At 43.8% G+C, this 23,153-nt stretch overlaps 1 protein-coding gene across 2 annotated transcripts in view; it reads left to right on the plus strand.

The window, feature by feature from the left end:
* The first annotated feature begins 5,686 nt into the window (after positions 1 to 5,686).
* Positions 5,687 to 23,153, plus strand: part of LOC145356912 (prickle-like protein 1) — a 133,577-nt gene continuing 116,110 nt past the window's right edge. For both annotated transcript variants that reach the window (XM_080209910.1, XM_080209911.1), the window contains exon 1: positions 5,687 to 5,913. The gene's annotated coding sequence lies outside the window, so the exon portion shown is untranslated. The remainder of the gene's footprint in view (positions 5,914 to 23,153) is intronic.

Consider the following 23,153-nt stretch of genomic DNA (forward strand, 5'->3'; position numbering starts at 1 on the left):
AACTGAATTCTGCGACTGAGGTTAAAATGAAAACTTACAAACCTGGGACAAAAAGCAGCCGGGGGAATGTGCTGTCCAACTGTTAGAAGAGATTAGAGGGAGCTTTACACAGTATGTAACCTATGCCGTTTGACCTCAGGGACTTGATGCTGATGCTGAGCACTGCAAAAGAGAAAGAATCCCCTTCTCGAGGCGAGCATCCCTGCTCTTAATTTCCACATACATCTGTACAAAGAGTAGTCAGATAGCCCAATAAGTAATATTCTGGTACTTTCTTCGAGAGGTTCCATTCACAGTTGAACACATTCATTTTATATTCGGATCAGCAGGGATAATTGGTAAGCAAAAATTTAGACTTATAAAATTTAAAAGTATATCACTCATAATCACACAAAATAACCAAAGTATATTCCCCAGCTTCATAATCACTGTCATCAAATCGAATCGCTTAAATGTTTGTATATTTATCCTCCAAACAGAGAATGCAGGTGAGGAGATTTAATTAAAGCCTGGACTTCTGGTTTTATGACTGGAAGTAATACCCTGGGGCCTAGATTCTTGGCCAAGTGCTGGTGGGGGGTGGGGGTGGCTGGTTTGGGGGTGGAAGGGGAGTGGGGGCAGGGGGGAGGAGAGAATATGCTTAACCACTTGAAATGTGAAAAATTTATAAAGGAAGGCAGGCAATTGATGTTTTCTATTCTTGGGCCCAGGAGACTACAGACTTGCTCTCTCAATGTTAAAGTGCAGTGGAGCACTGCATCTGCCTGCTTGTCTTGTATGGACACAGATAGGAAGAAGCACCGTGTTTGCCCTATTAATGATTTAACACCCTATTGTATCTGTAAACTCTACTACCTTTGAGCAAATGTAATCTCTTTATCATCCCTTAGCAAAACATCCGCCAAAGAATCCTGTTCAAAATACTGTTGGATTCAATAGTAGTGTTTTAGAATAGGATGAATGGTAAATCCTGGGGGATTTTAGCCGCTTTAAAGGATTAAGCCTGTATTTATGTATCTGTGGTAAAGTGGCATAAAGCAGTGTTGCTGGGTACAGTGAGATATAAAATCAATCAATGCCGTCCTGCTTGCACTGGGAGGTGGGGGCAGCTGTAGTAGCAGAAATTCTCAGCTGCTACGTTTCACTGACATTTAGCACCTGTGTTATAGAAGAAACACTGTGGATGGTGAGACGAGAATCCCAGTGTGATGGAAGGAGAATGAATACCCCTTAATCTGGAGTCAAATCAGAGTGAGGGTCCCGCTTGTGCTGCAGAAGCAGGTCAATTCAACTTTATTCTGAATTCGTTAACACATCCCACCACCCTACACCCCTGCCCCAAACTTGTCACATGACAGAATGTGGCAGCGTCCACTGCTGCGACCCAAACTCATTCGCCCAAAGTCTTAGAGAGTCATAGAGGTTTACAGCGTGGAAACAGGCCCTTTGGCCCAACTAGTCCATGCTGCTCCTTTTTTTAAACCCTTGTCCTAGCACAAGCTCAAAGGGTTAAATGGCCCATTCTCTTCCTATCTTTGGCACTTATCTATCATCCAACATAGCATCTTCCAGAGAGGGCAACCTCAATGCACAACCCACTTGATCATTGGTGTGCAGTTTACACAGCAGTTAGATTACATCCAAGGACAAGAATGGATGAGGCAAAAAGAAAAATGCAGGGAAAAAGTGAGGATGATTGCAAACTCTGATGGCGCAATGGTGTAGATTAACAGGACTCTAAAGGACTTTACTATAAGTAATTAGTTTTTACCAGTCTATGAGGATCCCAGGTCAGGTGCTCACTTGTAACTGGGTGAATTGATCTTGAACTGGCTAGTGCTAAAGATGCAATCGGCTTCAGTTAGAATAAGGAAGGGAAAAGTATTCAAAGTTCCTTGTTCTGATCAACATTTAATAAAAGATCGTAGACTTCAAGTGAAGACAGGCCACCCCCACTAGCTTCTGCCTCAACAACAATCTCTCACCTCCTGCTAACAAAGCAGGTGGATGTGGGGAGGGGGTTTTAGGGCAGAGACTCTGCCACACAGTTCAGTCAAGCACTTTTCACAGTGGTGTAGAAGGTGTGACCTGCCGGCTGAATGGAGACCACCAGCTCCTCTGATTCAACCCAAGAAGCCCCTTCCAGTTCCCCTGTACTTGAGCGCACAAGGTTAACTGAGAGTTGTTTGCAAACCTCCCACTCTCAAAGGTCTGAAAAAGACTTCTCCCCTCCCCCACCTCCCCTCCAGGTTCAGGAATCTTCCTTTACCACTCCTCCATCAGGACTCTTTCACCAGGAGCGTAGACCCACAGAGAGACCTGGGAGTACAGGTCCACAGATCCTTAAAAGTGGCAGCACAGGTGGAAAAGATAGTGAAGAGAGCATGTAACAAGTTGGCAAATTATGTTACAGTCACATAAAACATTGATTAGACCACATTTGGAATACTGGGCAGGATTTTACGGCCTCCCTTGGGCGAGACTGGAAATTTCCCACCTGGAAATTTCCACTATCGGACTCTTGCTGTGCTGATCCCAGGCAAGGTGGCAGAGATCCAGCTATTGCGTCCAATTCTGGTTGCCACATTACCAGAAGGACATGGAGGCTTTGGAGGGAGCACAGAAAAAGTTTACCAAGATGTTGCCTGGTATTAGCTGTGAGGAGAGATTGAATAAATTGGGATTGTTCTCCCTGGAAAGACGGAGGCTGAGTGACAATCTGATAGAAATTTATAAAATTATAAGGGGCGTAGGTAAAGTGAACAGTTGGAAGATTTTTCCCAGGCAGAAATGATAATTACAAGGGGGCACAAGTTCAAGGTAAGGAGGTAAAGGTTCAGTGGAGATGTGCGGGGGGCGTTTTTTACATTGAGGGTGGTGACTGCCCGGAATGCGCTGCCAAGCAGATGGTTGAGGCAGACATGTTAGCGACATTTAAGACTTACCTGGATTGACACATGAATATGTGAGGATTAGAGGGATATAGGCGGTTGGTCTAGATAGGACAACATGATCGGCACAGACTTGGTGGGCCGAAGGGCCTGTTTCTGTGTTATACTGTTCTTTGTTCTTTGTTCCAGGCTTCACCATTGGAACAAGGGTGCTATCTCTGAATTTTACACAGTTACCTGCACTACAACCCCTATTGTTTTCCTTGTTAAGAAAAGTTATTGTACAAAATAGGACACAGAGAACATCCCACTCCCTAACAGTATCTCTTCCAAATCTATGCCAGTGAAGGGGTTAACGTTTGTCTTTTATTTCGCTGAGGAGCCTAAATGACACCATAATATATTTACGATGCGGATTCCAGGTGTTTCCCAGTCTCAAGATTGATTAACGATCGATAAATATAGAGGTGACATGCAGATGTCCACCTTGAACCAACAAGCAAAAATTCTAAACCTGTGGAAAAGAACTTCCATCCCTCCTCCTCCTCCAAAACATGACGACTTGGGAGATTCAATCCTTATGTGATGGGACTGCAGGGAATTATTGTGAGCTTGCTCCCCCATCATGTAGCAACCGCCAGCTGCCAGTCAATCCCAGTGTGCAGTCAGCCATGTTTATCACGGAGAAGCCACTTCTATCTGACCCTCTGATGAAGGGTGATCTAGACTCGAAATGTTGGCTCTCTTCTCTCCCCACAGATGCTGTCTGACCTGCAGTGATTTTCCAGCAATTTTCTGTTTCAGATTCCAGCGTCTGCAGTATTTTGCTTTTATTGTACCTGAAGAGATTGCGCAGTGCCCTTTTTTGGCTCAGTTTCCCCTGGATTTGTCTCATTTACCCCATGTGGTGATATTCCAAGTCCCAGCAGAAACAGAGAAATGGAAAAGACCCCCTCAACGAGCAAAGATGGTGGTTTATATCACTTGGATGTGTTTGCCATTGGCCACCAATGCAAGTATTCCTCTGGAAGCTAAAGAAATGGTTCACCTTTTGGGATGCCAGTGGAGACATTGGCAACATTGGCATAGTCAACCTGGGTGCCGTCACTCCAAGGGAGTGGCATCACGTTACCTACCACAGGATATTGCTGTTGATACCATACAAGGGTTGGACAAAGATGCCAATACTTACATCCTTAGACATGGTGAGATCTTAATCTAAGCTTTGTCATCCATGGCACCTCTGAAGGGACTTGAGCATGAAATTCAGATTGACACCTCTCTGCAGTTCTGAGGGAGTGCTGCGTTGTTGAAGATGCTATTCATAGCTGAAGTTTTACTGTCCTGCCCACCACGGGAATCAGAACGGGTGAGGGGCAGAGCATGGGAAGGTCCGTTGACCCTGGGTGGGGATTTTACTTTCTCAGGACGAGTGAGGCCATAAAATCTCGAATTAGATATCTGTTTCAGATGAACTGTCAAACCAAGTGTTTGTCTAACCTGAAGTGATTGTAGAGGATTCCAGAGCACCGTTCTGAAGCAGAGAAGTTTTCCCCAGTGCCCTGCCCTAAGTTTCAAACACGCAAGCAACATCACTCAGATGAAAAAAAAATGATCTGGTCATTATCATATTGCTGTTCGTGAGAACCAAACTATGCAAATTGGCTGCTCTGCTTCCAACTTATAATAGTGACCGAAATACAAAAATGATTTCATTGGCTGTAAAAAGAGCTTTGAGAAGTGCTAAGGTTGCAAAAGACACCCAATAAATGGAAGCATTTTCTTCTTTATTTCTATAAATTGCAACATAAGAGGTGTGTGAGAACTGGCTGATGGAATCTTGCTTTCAGTAGCATCCAACTTCCTACTGGCTTGAATGGAAACATCCAACATTAGGAATTCTGGAGTTGAGAGGGTTGGCTTATGAGGAGAGACTGAGTAGACTCGGGCTATACTCACTGGAATTCAGAAGAATGAGGGGAGATATTATAGAAACATATAAGATTATGAAGGGACTAGATAAGATAGAAGCAGGGAGGTTGTTTCCACTGGCGGGTGAAATTAGAACTAGGGGGCATAGCCTCAAAATAAGGAGGAGTAGAGTTAGGACTGAGTTGAGGAGAAACTTCTTCACTCAAAGGGTTGTGAATCTGTGGAATTCACTGCCCAATGAAGCAGTTGAGGCTACCTTATTGAATGTTTTTAAGGCAAGGATAGATAAATTTTTGAACAGTAAAGGAATTAAGGGAGCGGGCGGGTAAGTGGAGCTGAGTCCACAAAAAGATCAGCCATGATCTCATTGAATGTCAGAGCAGGCTGGAGAGGGCCAGATGGCCTATTCCTGCTCCTAGTTCTTATGTTCTTATGAATTACTGTGAATAACTACACCCCAACAGGCTATGGTGCATCTGATGTGACTTGAACCCATTTTTACTAATTAAACCCCTGCAAATCTATATTTAAAATGCAGATTTTATTTTCGTGCCAAGCTAAAATTGGACCACTCTTTCGAGCCCTAATGCTATAACATTACTGCCTTTGCGCCCAGTCCAAATAACCTGTTTGTGGTTCAAAATAATAGCGTGGCCTTCGAGGAGTTAAAAGCCCCTCCAGCAAACAGCCTCTCCTCTTTCAGTATGTACTCGTTCCACCCAGCTGATATGCTCCACCGGCATTGGCCAGCTCCGCTGAAGAGGCAGTGAAGACTGGACGTATATCACTCCTTCCTGTGCAGACAGCCTGTAATCAGTTGGCTTTAACCTCATCGCTCCCCCGCACCCACCCCGTGCCCGCATTAAGCTGCTCGCCCTTCATTCAGTACGACTTTCTGTGGAGAGAATGCAGCCGGACTCAAATAAAAGAGCTGCTCTCTACACAAGAGAGGAAGAAAAGGTGACCCCCTGCTAAAGCTGGACAAGACACAAGAGGACAAAAGCTTTGGTGAGAGAGAGGCAGATTAAATTTAAAAGAACACTTCTGAACCTGCCGAAGAACTTGAAGTAATTCTGCACAGTATCTCAGGGTAAGTCTATCACTCTTTACTCTTCTTATAAGTTATCGTTCAAAATGTTGTTGCACTTCTATTTATAATGACTTCACAGCACAGTTTTAAAATAACTTTAATGGGGCTTATAATTCCACTTACAGCTTGGTTTTGTTAATTTAGAAGAGCTTTTTTTTAAGAAAAGCTAATAGAGTTCTTGAGTTTGTCTGATTGGATCCGATTCCCTCGTTTATAATCAGCAGAATTTCACTCCTTTGATCTGGCCCCTCAGTTAAATGGTTCCAGTTGTGGTTATTTCTATAACTGTTCCATGGTAACGATTACCAGAAACAGATTGTGTGCTTGGATCTGCTGTCAGCTCTTGGTTCAAGTGGAAGTGCGTTACATTCAGTCGAGGGCTGGCAACAGAAAAAGTTGCTTCGCAACACATTGCCTGCCACAGGATATTGCTGTCGAGACCATTCGAGGGTTGGGCAAAGATGCCAATACATACATCCTAAGACACGGTGAGGTCTTAATCTAAGCTTTGTCATCCATGGCGGCCAGGTCATTGAGACCAGGCACTTTCCCATGGGGAACAAAGGGGGCAATTAGATGTTATTACTCCCCTCCTTCCATTCTCATGTTGTCCTCCATGTCACAGTACAGTAAAGGGTCGGGAAACCTGTACAGACTACATTTGCGCCTCCCTTTCAGCCAATATATGCCACATCCCAGGAGGGCTAAGGATGAGAAGGGTAGGAAGTTGAAAGTTACTGGGAAAAATCTGGGGCAATTAAGTGCTGGGTGTGTGTGGGGAATGGAAAGACTGAGCTAATAGGTTAAGACCTGTCCAGAATATTGATCCAGTGAGGTTTAATTGATGGTGGGTTAACTGCAGAAGAGTTACATAATGCCATGCCCAGGTGCTGAAGAGGTTTTGTAAATCATAATGACAGTCTCTAAGATGTTGAGTTTAGTGTCACTTTTCATGGTTACTGGTCGATGGTTAAGCCAGAATAGGTCCACAAAAGGCTAGAAATATATTCTGTTTATACTAGAATAACTGAAATGTATTGCCACCTGCGGAAAATTCTGTATAATGTAGCACATGTCAAAGCTGAAATTCTTTCCCTTCACATCTGGGATGAGGAAGTCTCTGGATTTCCAAGAGTCTCTATATACATCCACACAATCGGTCCACATTCTTAAAGATTTCAGGTCTGGAAAGTTCTTCAGTGAGTGCCCAGTACTGTTGTCTTTATTAACTAGATACTATGCCAAAATATGTTGCATTTCTCACATATTTTGCTATAGCTTGTGTTAAATACTTTTACCCACTAGGTGTGAGGCAGAGCGATTCTGGGTCTTTGATGCCTTTGGGGTAGGGAGGCTCCTGATAGTGCAATGAAGAAGAAGCTTTACCATTCAATGTAACAAATCAAAACTGAAAAAGCTGGAAATACTCAGCATATCTGGCACCGTCTTTGGAGAGAAAAATAGAGTTAATGTTTTGAGCCACAGAACTCCACTTAATGTGCTATACATAACCTGCGAACACTTAACTGGGGAGGATAGTAAGAGACTCCATCTGCATTTAAACGTGGGTCTGGGAGCATTTGATATTCTCACTGGGTTGCAATGTGAATGCACAAAGACTCCTCACGACTGATAACCTCATGTTCAACTCAATGAATGCAAAATGCTCATTTTGAACAATCTCTGAAAAATCCCTCTCTGAGACACAGAGATTTCAATTAATTCCCACTGTTTTCATTCCTTTGCTTTATCCATTTCATTTGACACAGCTTGTGATTGCTGGCCACTGCTATCATGGTATACACAGGTGAATGATTCTCAGCTGGTCAAAGATATCCCGTTTCTTTCTTGTAGTAAGCTGTTCGTTTTCTTGGTGTAATGCCTTCTGATGTACCCCCAGTTTGACTTGCTCTTTACAGACCTTTGGCTAACAAAGAAATTCTGTAAGCATCCTTTGCTTTTGATTTCCTCAGTGTAACAGAAATTTCCATTGACTTTAGTGTTTGTTTTTTTCTTTCTTTTTAATCAGTTTTCTCTCCTCTTTCCCCTGCAACTCCTGCTGCGGAACAACCTCACAGGCACCAGTCTCCCTTCTGTAATTCACCTCAGCCCCCAGTTCAGTCTCTCTCAGTGTTGGCGATAAGGCTTGGCAGGCTATGTGACCGTACCTGATAAACGCACTTGGCATAATGCATAGAAGTGGGAGGGCGGAGGGGGTTTTGAGAGGGAGAGAAGGATTGTTGGGGCAGTGGATTTGCTGGATAAGGATTGGAAACTGGAATCCCAGAACTTTTTGCCTTTGCATAATTCAATATCCCCTGAGCCAACAGGGAAGGCCCTTTAAACAATAAATTCATTTTCTTTCTAAGTTACATACTGTGATGCTCATCATTCTGGCATTGGTGCAGCTATGAGGAATAGAGCTAGTTTTAAAAAATTGACCACGGAGTGGCTATAACCAGTGCAAGGGTCTGTACTCCCACCTACGTTACGTAGCACTGCATTAAGACTCCTCTAAGATGCTTGGGTGCAGAGCTGAGCAGTAATCTTGAATGTAACACACAGGCTGCACGCAACCAACATTTCTTCTTTGAGATGTGTGCAACAATCTGAATATGCAATGCAGTGCAATAAATGGGATGCACACAGCAAAGAGACATTGGAGGGAACATTGCCACTATGTATTAGTAAAGAAATTGGCTTTGGCGAACCAGGCAACGGTGAGCATAGCCCAGTACGTACACCAACTAATCTTTGCTTCCATCAGATGTCAGTTGTCCATCTGCTTTGCGTAACCAATGGAGAAGTCGCTTCCCATCAGGTCTGCACTGACTCAGCACTTTCCCCAGGCTCGTACACCCCTGACCATCCAATTTCCCCTATAACCCCTTACCTACACATCTTGGGACACTAAGGGGCAATTTAGCATGGCCATTCCACCTAACCTGCACATCTTTGTATTATGGGAGAAAACCGGAGCAGTTGGAGGAAACCCACGTAAACACAGGGAGAATATGCAAACAACGCACACACAGTGACCTGAGGCTAGAATTGAACCTGGGTCCCTGGCGCTGTGAGGCAGAAGAGCTAACCTCTGTGCCACCCTTAAACATAACATTCAAGGTTCAGGAAAGAGTCATTTCTTTTCTCAAAGTCTGTCATTCTTGACTCTAATTCTCCTAGTACAGCATCTGGCCGAACCCTAATTTCTTTCACAACACTACTTGGTCTGGCACTACATAAGCAACCTCAAGCATATCGCTCGGGAAAGTCCTGAGTACAGATCCTTGTCTTTTTATTTGTCCCTGGATATGAGCATCATAGCTAAGACAAGGTGATGGTGAGCCACCTCCTTGAACCTTTGCAGTCTTTGCGGTGTGGGTTAGACAGTGCTGTTAGGGAGAAAATTCAGTATGTTGATCTGGTGAAGGAACAACAATATAGTTCTAAGTCAAGATGGTGTGTAACTTGGAGTAAAACCTGTGCATGGTGATGTTCCCATACATCTGCTGTTTTGGTTTTTCCAGGTGGTAGACTTCAGAAGGTGCTGTTAAACGAACCTTGGTGAGTTGCTGCAGTGCATCTTGTAGATGGTACACACTGCTGCCACTGTGTGTTGGTAGTGCAGGAAGTGGAATGTATAAGGAGGTGGATGGAGTGCCAATAAAGCAGACTATTTTGTTTTGGATGGTGTTGAGATTTCTGAGTGTTGTGGGAGCTGTATTCATTCAGGCAAGTGGACAATATTCCATCACACACCTGACTTGTGCCTTTCAGATGATGGACAAGCTTTGGAGCTACTTGCCATAGAATTCCCACCTTCTGACCTGTCCTTGCAGTATTTACGAGGCTGGTCCAGTTCAGGTTCTTGTTGATGGTAGCTCCCAGGATGTTGATGGTGGGGGATTACTGGCGATAGTAATGCCCGTGAATGTCAAGAGAAAATGGTTAGATTCTCTCTTGTTGGAGATGGTCATTTCTTGGCACTTGTGTGGCACAAATATTACTTTTCACTTATCAGCCTCAAGTCCTTCATGAGTATCCCAATCTCAGCATTGGAGGGTTGGTGATGGAGGGAGGGCACAGTAGGGTGTGATGCAGTGGTGGGGGGGTGGTGTTTTGGAGGTAGGGGGTGTGATGCAGTGGTGGGGGCTGGTTGGTGTGGCGTTGGGGGTTGGCATAGTGGAGGTGGGTGGGGAGGTGTGACATGGCGGTGGGGGGCTAGTGCAGTGTTGGAGGGGCAGATGGTCTAGCAGAGGTGGCAGTGCATTCACCCTCAATCTTCCTGGTTAGTGAGTGGAAAAATTAAATCCCCCTTCTCCAGCCCCAGCTAGAAGGTGCGCTCATGTGGACACTGGGCAAGGGTAAATCCAAGCTCAGCTTTACCATCATTGGAAAGCTGCAAGCACTTGGTTGTCAAGGTTCATCCATAAAGAGTAGCATTCGGGGGCACGGGAGGGAAGAGGATGAAAAGAGAGAAAGAGTTTGCATTTGGGACTTCCCAAAGCACTCCTATATCCAAACATGCAATAGCCATTATTGGGCTGAAGGAAACAACATGGTCAATGTACAGTCAGCAAACTTCTATAGACGGCAATGTGATCATCTGTTTTGGGGATAAATGCTGCCAACTGGATGCTATGGAAAACTTCTCTGCTCTCCTTTGAAACTTGGAACTTTCTACACAAGAAACTGAAAAGGCCTGAGTTTAACATTCTTGGCACCTCAGACAATGCAGCACTCCTTCAATCCTGCATCGGAGTGTCAGCTCTGCAATTTTGTGCTCTGGAGTGAGAGTCTGAACCCATAATCCTCCAAGTCACAGCCAAAAGTCCTGCCATGAACTGAGCCATAGCTAACAGTGATAGAGTTACAGTAACCTGAGCTTATTCTTGGACCAAGGATTGAGTAGTGCCATTGCCTCCAACCTCCTCCCTACCTCCAGCAGTAGATCTATTTAACATTCTACAATGGATGGCCCATTAACTTGCCTACATTCAGTTGAAAATATTTTGATTCGGGCGAGGGGCTAAAGAGCAGAAATGTCTCCCTGGGTAGCAGTTTCCTGTTTTATATCGCCGGGTAGGCGAACATGGGATCAACATGCCGTGATGGAAATGTATTCCACTGTAGGTCTATCCATAGCCTGACACATAAACTATCGCTTTTGTGAATGTTTCACAGTTTGTAATTGTTGGCTCGGAGTTCCGAAGGAGATTTAGAAAGTAATGGGTAAAATTAGTCACACATTTCCAAAATGAAAGCCAAAGGTAATATTGTGCTTCCTGTCACCTCTTTTGGCTGCTTTCATGTGGTCTGTATTTTTATTACTTTGTGTCGAGCTGAATCTGAGCCAAGACCCATGTGGATTTTTTTTATTGCGGGGATATACTTTTAAGTAACAGTCCGGGACATCAAAAGTCAAACGAGCGTCGTTGTGATGTGTTCCTCTTTTGAGCCATTAACGTGAAAGGTTTTTATGCAGATGGACCCGTAACTCTGCGAGGGGAATTATTAATAACTCTGAGATTGGGCTGGATTTGTATTCTGACTGCTCTGATTCCACTAATCCAAACCCCAGACCTTATTGGAACACCTTAAGGCCATCTGAAACCCTTACCATAATAACACCGTCTCCCCACTCACCCCCTGGGCAGTATCAGCCCTTTAATGAGATGCCTCTTTCAGTCTATTTAAAGCCGTATTCCCAAATCATTAGAAAATTAATCCGCACATATATTAAAGTGTGCTACAAATATTGCTGTTGGTAGTATTTAATGCTCTTTTTACAGAGAAGATTCCAGCCTTAAAGTGTAAAAGAAAGCTTTATTTTTTCAGCTGAATGACAAGTGTTCTAGCACTAAGCCCTTGCCCTCCTTCCTATTTTCAGACTTCAAGGCAAAATCTGGCTCTCAGTCTGTTGTATTCTGTTCTAATTCTTTCCCAAGATCACAAATCTGTGAAGCTTTTTACTTCCCTTAGTGCTTTCTACCAGCTTTTCAAATCCAACCTTGATACCAGTTAATCGCTAATCTCCTGGCTGGAAGTAAAGCCGTTCCTGGAAAGATCAATAAAATTGGCATTTATCATGCCAAAGGGGAGGCGATGGCCTCGTGGTATTATCGCTCAACTATTAATCCAAAAACTCAGCTAATGTTCTGGGAACTGTGGTTCGAATCCTGCCACAGCAGATGGTGGAACTTGAATTCAATTAAAAAAATCTGGAATTAAGAATCTACTGATGACTGTGAAACCATTGCCAATTGTCAGAAAAGTTCATCTGGTTCACTAATGTCCTTTAGGGAGAAAATCTGCCGTCCTTACCAGGTCTAGCCTACACCTGACTCCAGAGCCACAGTAATGTGGTTGACTCTCAACTTCCCTCTGAAATGGCCTCGCAAGCTATTCAGTTTCAAGGGCATTCAGGATGGGCAATGAATGCTGGCTAGACAGCGAGGCCCAGAAATGAATGAAAAAAAAGTGTCTCTGTCTTGCACACAAATTAGGGTAATTGTGTATGTAAACAAATCAGCCATAGTCTCAGAAGATGCTCTCTCTTTTGAGGGGAGAGATAACTGGTGGTGGATTTTAACCTGAAGATCATCCCACCTCGGGCTAAGGGTAAGGTTGAGAAGGAGGAGCCTTCATGAATAACCTCAGCTGGTACGGGCATTGAACCCATACTGTTAATGTCACTCTGGGCCACTAACCAGCTGTCCAGTCAACTGAGCTAACCTGATCCCAGAAAGGGATACTTGAATCAACGGTGCACATTTTGTATTATTGACAAAATCAGAAATGCGTCTAGTGAATTATCTCTGGAGTTCAATGACTGTGCTTATGTGGGCAAATGGACCAGGAACATACTGTGAGACAGATAAGCAGCTTGTCTGTTTCTAGTGAAGGAGAAATATTGGTATTGACACTCTACTCTTCCATCAAATGGTGAAGTGATAATGCTGGGGTCAGTTTAATATCTCCCCCTGAAGGCAGCAACTCAGACAACATCAGAAGCACAGACTTTTCAGCACAGAGGAGGCCATTCGGCCCATTGTGTCCGCACCAGCTCTCCAAATAAATGGTTTACCCAACTTTCATTTTCCCACCTTCCTCCCACAACCCTGACCAAGTTCTTTTTTAGATAATAGTGCTCAGAGTGTCAGTGTCCCCTTTCCTTCTCATCCTTAAGATTGAGTTGCCCACTCCTGCCTGGCTGTCCACACCAAACAGTTAATGGCATGGGGTTGCATATTGTCAGTGTAATTGGTTTGATAATGAGCCTAATTGAACTTTAATTATTTATTTCAAATAAGGCAAATTGGCAGCTGGTTTGTCCAGCACATTCTGGGGCTAAGCTCGGGTGGGCAGGAAGGTGAGTGCCTGTCCTATTCTACATGCCCCCATTCCCTGCACCAAACAGGAAACCCACCCACCAGGGACATGTAAAATTCAGCCCATTATGTCGGTGCAGAAGAGGAGCTGTTGGTATCCTCTGAACTCATTGGAATTCAGTCTGTGCCATCCTGGGCCAAAACACTGGTCTTGACTAAACAACGCTTGTTTGAATTTCAATATGAGGTTATAGTCGGTCAATATTAGTCAACACACTCAATCTAAAACGCTACATGCAGTCGACCACTGGCTGTAATGGGAAATAGTTTAACATCTTCACTCAATACATTTCCTTGTGAGAAACTGCAAGACAATCAGTGCTGACATTTTCTTCACCTTCATTTTACTTTGGATCATAAAACATTCCGCATTTCCTGAAATGGCTTTGTTCCATCTTGGTCTGCTGTCAAATGTTTTACTATCGACCAGCCAACTATCCATTCAACCAGCATTCAGGGTCTTTCATGCTTAACGTGTGATATTCTTAAAGTTAGAAGTTAATTTATTAGTCACAAGTAAGGCTTACATTAACATTATATTGGCATGGTGGACAGCGAAGAAGGTTATCGACGATTGCAATCAATTGGGCCAGTGGGCTGACGAATGGCAGATGAGGTTTAACTTTGATAAATGCAAGGTGATGCATTTTGGCAGATCGAGCCAGGGCAGGACTTACTCAGTTAATGGTAGGGCGTTGAGGAGAGTTATAGGACAAAGAGATCAAGGGGTACAGGTTCATAGCTCCTTGAAAGTGGAGTCACAGGCGGACAGAGTGGTGAAGAAGACATTTGGCATGCTTGGTTCCATTGGGCAGAATACTGAATATAGAAGTAGGGAAGTCTTTTTGAAGTTGTACAAGACATTGGTAAGGCTACACTTGGAATACTGTGTACAGTTCTGGTCACCCTATTATAGAAAGGATGTTATTAAACTGGAAAGAGTGCAGAAAAGATTTACTAGGATGCTACCAGGACTCGATGGTTTGAGTTATAAGGAGATGCTGGATAGGCTGGGACTTCTTTCTCTAGAAAGTAGGAGGTTTAGTGGTGATCTCATAGAGGTCTACAAAATAATGAAGGGCATAGCTCAGCTGGATAGTCAATACTTTTTCCCAAAGGTAGGAGAGTCTAAAACTAGAGGGTATAGGTTTAAGGTGAGACGGGAGAGATACAAAAGGATCCAGAGGGGCAATTTTTTCACACAGAGGGTGGTGAGTGTCTGGAACAAGCTGCCAGAGGTGGTAGTAGTAGAGGCAGATACAATTTTTTCTTTTAAGAAGCATTTAGACATTTGTATGGGTAAGATGGGTATGGAGAGATGGGCCAAATGCAGGCAATTGGGACTAGCTTAGGGGTTGAAAAGAAAGGGGCAGAATGACAAGTTGGGCCAAAGGTTACTGTAAAGCTCTATGACTCCATGACTGCAATGAAGTTACTGTGGAATTCCCCTAGTCGCCATACTCCAGCGCCTGTTCGGGTCAATGCACCTAACCAGCACATCTTTCAGAATGTGGGAGGAAACACCTGCAGACACAGGGAGAACATGCAAACTCTGCACATACAGTGACCCAAGCCGAGAATCAAACCTGGGTACCTAACGCTGCGAAGCAGCAGTGCTAACCACTGTGCCACCCCGGATCAATGGGGGGTACATTAAGCAGTGATGATCAGGTGCCAAGCGTTAAAGAGAATAACTGTAATCGAATGAGACAAAGGGAGAAGGGGAGGCGGTTTAAACAAAAGATAAGCCTGGCAACCATCCAACAACACTGGCGCAGTTTGAGCCCCTTGGCAGTGTCTCCTGGTGTGTTTGCATTACAGGGCAGTGAAGTCAAACTGACTCCTGTATATAGATGACCTCGACTTCATTTTATCAACAGATTTCCAACAAATCTAGAGAATAATGGTAGCAAAATGAAACACTGAATTATTTTTGCACTTGTGGAATTGCCCCCACGATTACAATGAATGGGAAAGGGTTAGGGAGAATTGGATGCAGTGAGCTGAGAAATTGACATTGACATTCATCAGCATGTGAGCCTCATGATATTGTCTTGAGTCACAGTGTATAACACACTTCACAATGAACCAACTCAGTGCATAAATTGGTAGGATGTGCACATCATTGGCCCTTGACAAGTAGGCCTCTGCTGCTGGAACATAAGAATGTCATTGACCGGGGGAGGCTGCACAACAACAGTTGCAAAATTTAAACACAAATCATGAGGACCTATCATCTATTTTTAGTCATTAATTTTACAAATGGTACAATCTGAGATCTGTCCCTTTCGGATACTCGATCATTTTGGCCAGAGCCAATAGGCAGGAAAAACTATCTGCCGTGTTTTTGTGAAGTTTTATTCTGTTCATTTATGTAGCTTATTGTGCTGAGGCAAAATCCTTGGAAATGCCTCCCTAATAGCAGTGCGGGTGTATAGCAGTTCAAGAAGACAGCTCACCACCATCTGCTCAAGGGAAATTAGGCATGGTTACTCACAACGCCAGGGACCTGGGTTCGATTCCCAGTTTGGGTCACTATCTGTGACAGTCTGCACATTGTCCCCATGTCTGCATGGGTTTCCTCCGGATGCTCTTGTTTCCTCCCACAAGTCTGAAAGACGTGCTGGTTAGGGGTATTGGCCGTGCTAAATTCTCCCTCGGTGTACCCGTACAGGCGCCAGAGTGTAGCAACTGAGGGATTTTCACAGTAATTTCACTGCAGTGTTAATGTAAGCCCACTTGTGATACTGATAAATAAAAAAAGATTAAAAATGACAAGGTGCCCAAGATTGTTAGTGGTGGTGGAAATATACGGAGTCAGCAACTTCAGGAAATAGGTTTTAAAGAAAAAAAGAGGCAAAAACATTTCTGGAAAATGACCTTAGCTGAGAAGGTTTGCCTTAAAAAACAATCAGATTTTTGCCAGTGATTTAATTAGCTGTAAATGATTACAGTTGTAGCTTATTAAATGATTAAAATCTAATCATCACGATATTAATCTTCCTTGATTTAAAACTCCATGGTATTCTCTAGTGAACAAAGTGGAAATTGTCCCGGTACAATTAAGAATCAGGAAGCTGCCAAACCCCAACTAGAGAAACCCAGTAAAGCCAGTTGTTTGTAGAAGAATGAGAGGCACTTGGAGCACTGCACACTCTATCCTTCAGTCAGCATGTAGAGAAACAGCAGACCTGACAATTAAACTTATTAAAGTTGATAGTTGAAATTGCCACTCATCTGGGGGGGGGGGACACCTTCCAAGAGCAGAACACGTTAAGTAATTTGGGGGCCTCGCTCCAGCGGGTAGCCTGCGGAACCCCTGGGAAAATAGCAAAGAAGGTAGAGTGGTTAAAAGAGTTTTGTTACAGCAGTTGTGTCGTTTCCGTGTCCAGCTGATCAAAAATGCATGTGAGGGGGGGGAAAATGAGAGAGCAGAAAGAGGATGAGAGTGACAGGAGGAGGGGTTGCATCAAGGGTGGCTTTAGTGATTGAGATTTTGGCGGAGGTAATTATAGGTGAAGGCGTGATCTTTGGTATCCAAGATGGGAGGTCCCAGGTGAGGATAATTCAGGCAGTATAGAAGGAGGTGGCTCTGGCAATTCATGCCATGCAGAATCTTAGAATGATAGCATCCCTACAGTACAGAAGGAGGCCATTCAGCCCATCGAGTGTGTACCAACCACAATCCCACCTAGACCCTATTCTCGTAACCTCACATATTTACCCTGCTAAACCCCAGGGTCAATTTAGCACGGCCAATCAGTTTAACTCACACATCTTTGGAGTTCCAACATTCTTATTATTTAGCAAGGCTATTTGTGAACTCTGACACTATAGGAGAAGCGATTACCTGCACTGTCTACACATGTGATACTTGATCCGGAATCTAGGCCTGTACATTCTAGATCCCTGAGCCCCTCGGCCTAGGACAAGAATGTATCCCAAATCTAGGAAGAGATGGCAGGTTAAAACGACGCAAACACTTTGGCAGCATTGGGGGAAGAGAGAATCAAAGCTAATATTTCAAGTCAAATATGAATTCTTCTTCAGAACTTTATATATTTGTGTTATTCTTTGTTTTTATATTATGAGAAATGGTTGGTCAGTGATTATGTACCTTAGCTCAGTGGAGCTCCATATTTCACATGGCTTGGCTGTTTTCTCAGGAGTTCCCCAGCCACTTGCTAAAACTAAGGCCCCAAGTTCCTTAGAACGTCCTGTTCTTGGACAGTCACCCTCAGACAACTTCAACGATCAACTTTAATTGACCAACTATCTTTGACAATATAAAAGCATTTTCTGATGAAGTACACATATTTGACTCAAAACATTAACTCTGTTTCTCGCTCCCTCAATGCTGCCAGTCCAACTGAGTATGCCCAGCACTTTCTGTATTTTTATCAAACATTTCTTTCCATGTTTCGGAGAAAGCCCTAAGTTGACAAGTCCAGGGCTCTAGAATGCAAAGGCCTAGTTTAGCAAAGATTTTGTTTTCAAAGTGACTATGATTCAGGATCAAATATCACGTGTAGACAGTGGGGGATAAATCTCTTCTGTGTTATATTATGGTGTCAGGAGTTCACAGCTAGCATCTGTGTAACACAGTGTGGGAGGTAATGTCAGAGCATGAAGAACATCTTGGTCAGAACAGCTGTCCAGCAGCTTCCCAAGGCCACAAGACACCAGAAGGAGGTTCTATGGTATATCACTGCTTCTAAATTGGCTCAAGCACCCTAGCTCAGGGCTTCTGTAATTTTATTCCTTTTGCTTTCACACACATCAACACAATTATATCTATTTCAATAGTCACAGGTGAGGTGCCTGAAGATTGGAGGGTGGCAAATGCTGTGTCTTTGTTTAAGAAGGGCTGCAGGGAGAAGCCTGGGTGAGCCTCACATCTGTAGTGGATAATTTGTTGGTAGGTAGGTATTCTGAGAGATAGGATCTACAAGCATTTAGAGACACAAGGACTGATTAGGAACAGTCAGCATGGCTTTGCGAGTGGAAAATCGTGCCTTACAAATTTGATTGAGTTTTTTTGAAGGGGCAACCAAGAAAATAGATGAGGGCAGCGCAGTTGATGTTGTCTACATGGACTTTAGCAAGGCCTTTGATATGATAAGTTGTTGCATAAGATTAAAACTCGTGGGATCATAGTGTGAGGTAGCCAAATGGATACAAAATTGACTGAATGACAGAAGTCAGCGGGTGGTTGTAGAGGTTACTTTTCAGGAGGCCTGTGACCAGCAGTGTACCTTAGGGATTGGTGCTGGGTCCACTGTTATTTGTCGCCTATATTAATGATTTGGATGAGAGTTTAGTAGTCATGGTTAGTAAGTTTGCAGATGACGCCAAGATTGGTGGCATAGTGGATGGTGAAGAAGGTAATCTACAATTGCAAAAGGATCTTGATCAATTGGGCCAGTAGGCTGACAAGTGGCAGATGGAGTTTAATTTAGATAAATGTGAGGTGATGCACTTTTGTCAATCAAACCAGGGCAGGACTTGTTCAGTTAATGGTAAGTTGTAGGGAAGAGTTACAGAACAAAGAAATCTAAGGGTACAGGTTCATAGCTCCTTGAAAGTGGAGTCACAGGTGGACAGAGTGGTGAAAAAGGCATTTGGCATGCTTGGTTTCATTGGTCAGAACATTGAATACAGGAGTTGGGATGTCTTTTTGAAGTTGTACAAGACAATTGGTAAAGCCACACTTGGAATACTGTGTACAGTTACGGTCACCCTATTATAGAAAGGATATTATTAAACTAGAAAGAGTGCAGAAAAGATTTACTAGAATGCTACTGGGACTTGATGGTTTGAGTTCTAAGGAGAGGCTGGGTGGACTAGATCTTTTTTTTCTCTGGAGTATAGGAGCTTAGTGGTGATCTTATAGAAGTCTATAAAATAATGAGCGGCATAGATCAGCTAGGTAGTCAGTATCTTTTCCCAAAGGTAGGGGGGTCTAAAACTAAAGGGCATAGCTTAAGGTGAGAGGGGAGAAATACAAAAGGGTCTAGAAGGGCAATTTTTTCACCCAGAGGGTGGTGAGTGTCTGGAACAAGGTGCCAGAGGTAGTAGTAGAAACAGGTACAATTTTGCCTTTTAAAAAGCATTTAGACAGTTACATGAGTATGATAGGTATAGAGGGATATGGGCCAAATGTGGGCAAATGGGACGAGCTTAGGGGTTAAAAAAGGGGCAGCATGAACAAGTTGGGCTGAAGGGCCTGTTTCCTTGCTGTAACCCTCTATGACCTATGAATCTAACTTAGCATTTACCTGGTGGAGTTGAAAGGAATGGGTAGGGATGTCACTACTTTAATGCAGCCTAATGCCAGTAGAGACAGGAACATTCTGGTCTGGACCTGAGGCATTAACTGGTCTCCCATCAGTGAACTGTCTCTCTTCCACTTTTCTCCGTGAATCTGTTGCACTTCCCTGCTCCTTTCCATTCTACTGACTGCCTGTTCCCTGTCAGCTTTTTGTTCTGTTGTCCTGCTGCCCGTATCCTTACACATGACTACTCCATGCTCATGCTGACCTCACTTCCTTCTGTTCCCCAATGCTGTGCACCATTCAAGTCTCCCTGTCCTGAAGCCTATTGGCCCTTACCTGCTGCTTATTCCCTCCCCTGTCCAGATTCCCCTTACTCAGTCCGAAGCAATGCCACAGGCGGAAAAGAGGAGAAACTCCTGTTTGTATAGAGGCTTCCACATTCTCCGGATATCCCAAAGCCCATGAAGTACTTCTTAAAAAAAAATATTTATTCAAGCAGGCTTATATTCACACTGCAATGAAGCTACTGTGAAAATCCCTTAGTTACCACACTTTGGCGCCTGTTTGAGTATGATGAGGAAGAATTTAGCATGGCCAATATGCACCTAACCAGTATGTCTTTTGGACTGCGGAAGAAAACCACAGCAAACCCATATAGACATGGGAAAAACATGCAAACTCCACACAGGGACCCACGCCGAGAATCAAACCCAGGTCCCTGGCACTGTGAGGCAGCAGTGCTAACCATTGTGCCACCATGCCTTTATAAGTATAGTCACTATTGGAATGTAACTCTATTGAAAGTAAAGGTGAAGAGGTATTCTGTTCTGCAATAACTGACTAAATACAAGTACTTCATCAGTCACCTGAAAATAAGAACTAATGAATTTTTTTTTGAAAACTTGGCTCATTGAGAAAACACAACAGATTAGAATTTGATAGAGAAAAATAAGTGAACATTAACCTCTGACCTCCGCCCAGTTTCCAAAGCTATCCTTACAATTCCAATGCAATTTTTCGGAATTTAGTTTCTTTCTCATCTCTAAGGCTTCCCTAAATAGACCTGATCAAATATAATGAAAATGGGTCAACATGGCTTCCTTGAGGAGGATAACATTTTGGGGCAGGAGTGAGGGGGTTCAGGAGAGGCTTATCCACAATATCGCAATTTTACAATTCTCGCCCTCATTTTCAAATTCCTCCATGATTTCACCTCTCCCTCTCCCTAGGACCTTCTCAAATCCTACAACTCTCTTAAGACACTGGACAGGATTCTCTGGTTTTTCCCTCCAGCGGGATTTTCCGATCCTGCTCATTGGTGACCCTACCCCACCCCCTGCCACAGGTCTCCCGACAGCAGAGGGTGTGAACAATGAGAAATGACAGTGGTGGGACTGGAAGATCCAGTCCAATGGTGAGCTGCTATACCTCCACAAAACATGCCTTGGGAGGAGCAGAAAATTCTGCCCCTTATTTGCACTTTTCCAATTCTGGCCTCTTGCACATCCCCAATTTTAATTGCCTCACCATTGGCGCCTTTCAGCCTGGGCTACATGTTTAGGAATTCCATCCCTAGACCTCTCCGTTTGTCTATCACTCAACCTTTCTGCTTTAGGACATTTCTTGACCTCTCTGGTAACGGTTCATCTGCTGTAAAATTTCATTGCGTGACTCAGGCCAGAATTGTCCAGCTTTCCCCCTGGATGTAGCTTACCAATGGCCATCGCTGAGATCTTCTGGACCCACCAAATTTGATGGCAAATGGCATGGTTTGTCCATTCTCCAACAGCAGGGGTCAATTTCAGCAGGACTGGAAGATCCCCAGTTTCGGGGTTCTCGGTTACAGATTTTGTGTCCACTTGATGTACTTTGGAACATTTTACTACATTTAAAGATGCTATATAAATGCAAGTTGCCATTGTTGTCCTCTGACAAACATTCTGTTCAAAGAAACATTCTTTTCGTAGATCAACTGTTCCAGCCTAATTTTGATTCAGGTTAATGAAAGCTCATCACTTCACTGGACTGAATTCAGATCGCAAAGAACAAAAGAAGGAAAATCAAATTGTGATGATCTTCTTTCTTACGTCCGTACTTTTAGAAAAATTCAGACACAGGGAGACATGCAAATCATAGAATCCCTACAATGCAGAAGGAGGCCATTCAGCCCACCAAGTCCACACCGACCACAATCCCACCCAAGCCCTATTCCCGCAATCCCACATATTTACCTTGCTAATCCCCCCCGACACTTGGGTCAATTTAGTATAGCCAAGCAACCTAACATGCACATCCTTGGAGTATGGGAGGAAAGCAGAGCACCCGGAGGAAACCCATGCAAACACGGGGAGAATGTGCAAACACACACTGTGACTGTGACCCGAGGCCGGAATTGAACCCAGGTCCCTGGCGCTGTGAGGCAGCAGAGCTAATCACTGTGCCACCAAAATCACCAAGCCGATGCTTCCAGAGTAATAAAGTGGACTAAGTGTAGGTTGCCTACAAATTTCCTATGGTATCAGTGTTCAGTGATGGCGCTTCCAAGGTTTTGATAAGGATCTCCACACTCACATGATGAGGATGCTTTAATCTCCCATCTATAATCCTGAAGAGTTTGATGGTGAACCATTGTTTGAGTGAAAGGTTTGAACTTTTAGATTGCACTGTGGGATCTTTTATAAGAAATCTCTCTGATGCAGTACACACCAGTGCTATTGGCCATTCTATTCTTCTGCTTGTTAGGATTAATGCACACATACAGCTGTTAAAGTTCAGCTTCAGTTCAGCTCTGCAGGATTTTCAAAGCCTTAATTCTTTCATGCAAGCAAAAATCATCACTATGATAGACCATTCCATTTTAGCTCGTACATTGTAATTTTTTAAAAATACATCCCGACCCTCGTATGTAATTGTCTGAAGTCAGTCCAGCGGCATGGTGGCACAGTAGTTAGCACTGCTGTTTCACAGAGCTAGGGACCCGGGTTCAATCCTGGCCACTGTCCATGTGGAGTTTGCATGTCTCCCTGTGTCTGTGTGGGTTTCCTCTGAGTGCTCCGATTTCCTCCCACACTCCAAAGATGCATGGATTAGATTGATTGGTCATGCTTAACTGCCCTTTTATATCAAGGAGATTAGCAGCGGCTATGGGGATAGGACCTAGGTAGGATGGTTGTCAGTGCAGGTTTGATGGGCTGAATGGCCTCTTTCTACATTGTGGGGATTCTATGATTCTATGACTGAGTCTAGGGTCTTTGCCTCCACTACTCTAGTAGGAAAACCCTTCCAGGCCTTGATCTCCCTTTGCGTGAAGAAATTCTTCTTGACATTTCTCTTAAATGTTCCTTTCACCATTCCCTTTGTGATTGTAATAAGAACGAAGTTTCTTTGACAGTTAATAAGAAAATTCAAACAGAAAATGATGGAAAATCTCCGCAGGTCTGACAGCATCTGTGGAGAGGGAACAGAGCTAATGTTTTGAGTCTAGATGTGAAGCAGTTCTGATGAAGAGTCATCCTGACTCAAAATATTGGTTCTATTCTCTCTCCATGGATGTTGTCAGACCTGCTGAGATTTT

Source organism: Carcharhinus amblyrhynchos, chromosome 22 (assembly GCF_965287045.1).
Source record: "Carcharhinus amblyrhynchos chromosome 22, sCarAmb.v2.hapA, whole genome shotgun sequence".
NCBI lineage: Eukaryota > Metazoa > Chordata > Chondrichthyes > Carcharhiniformes > Carcharhinidae > Carcharhinus > Carcharhinus amblyrhynchos.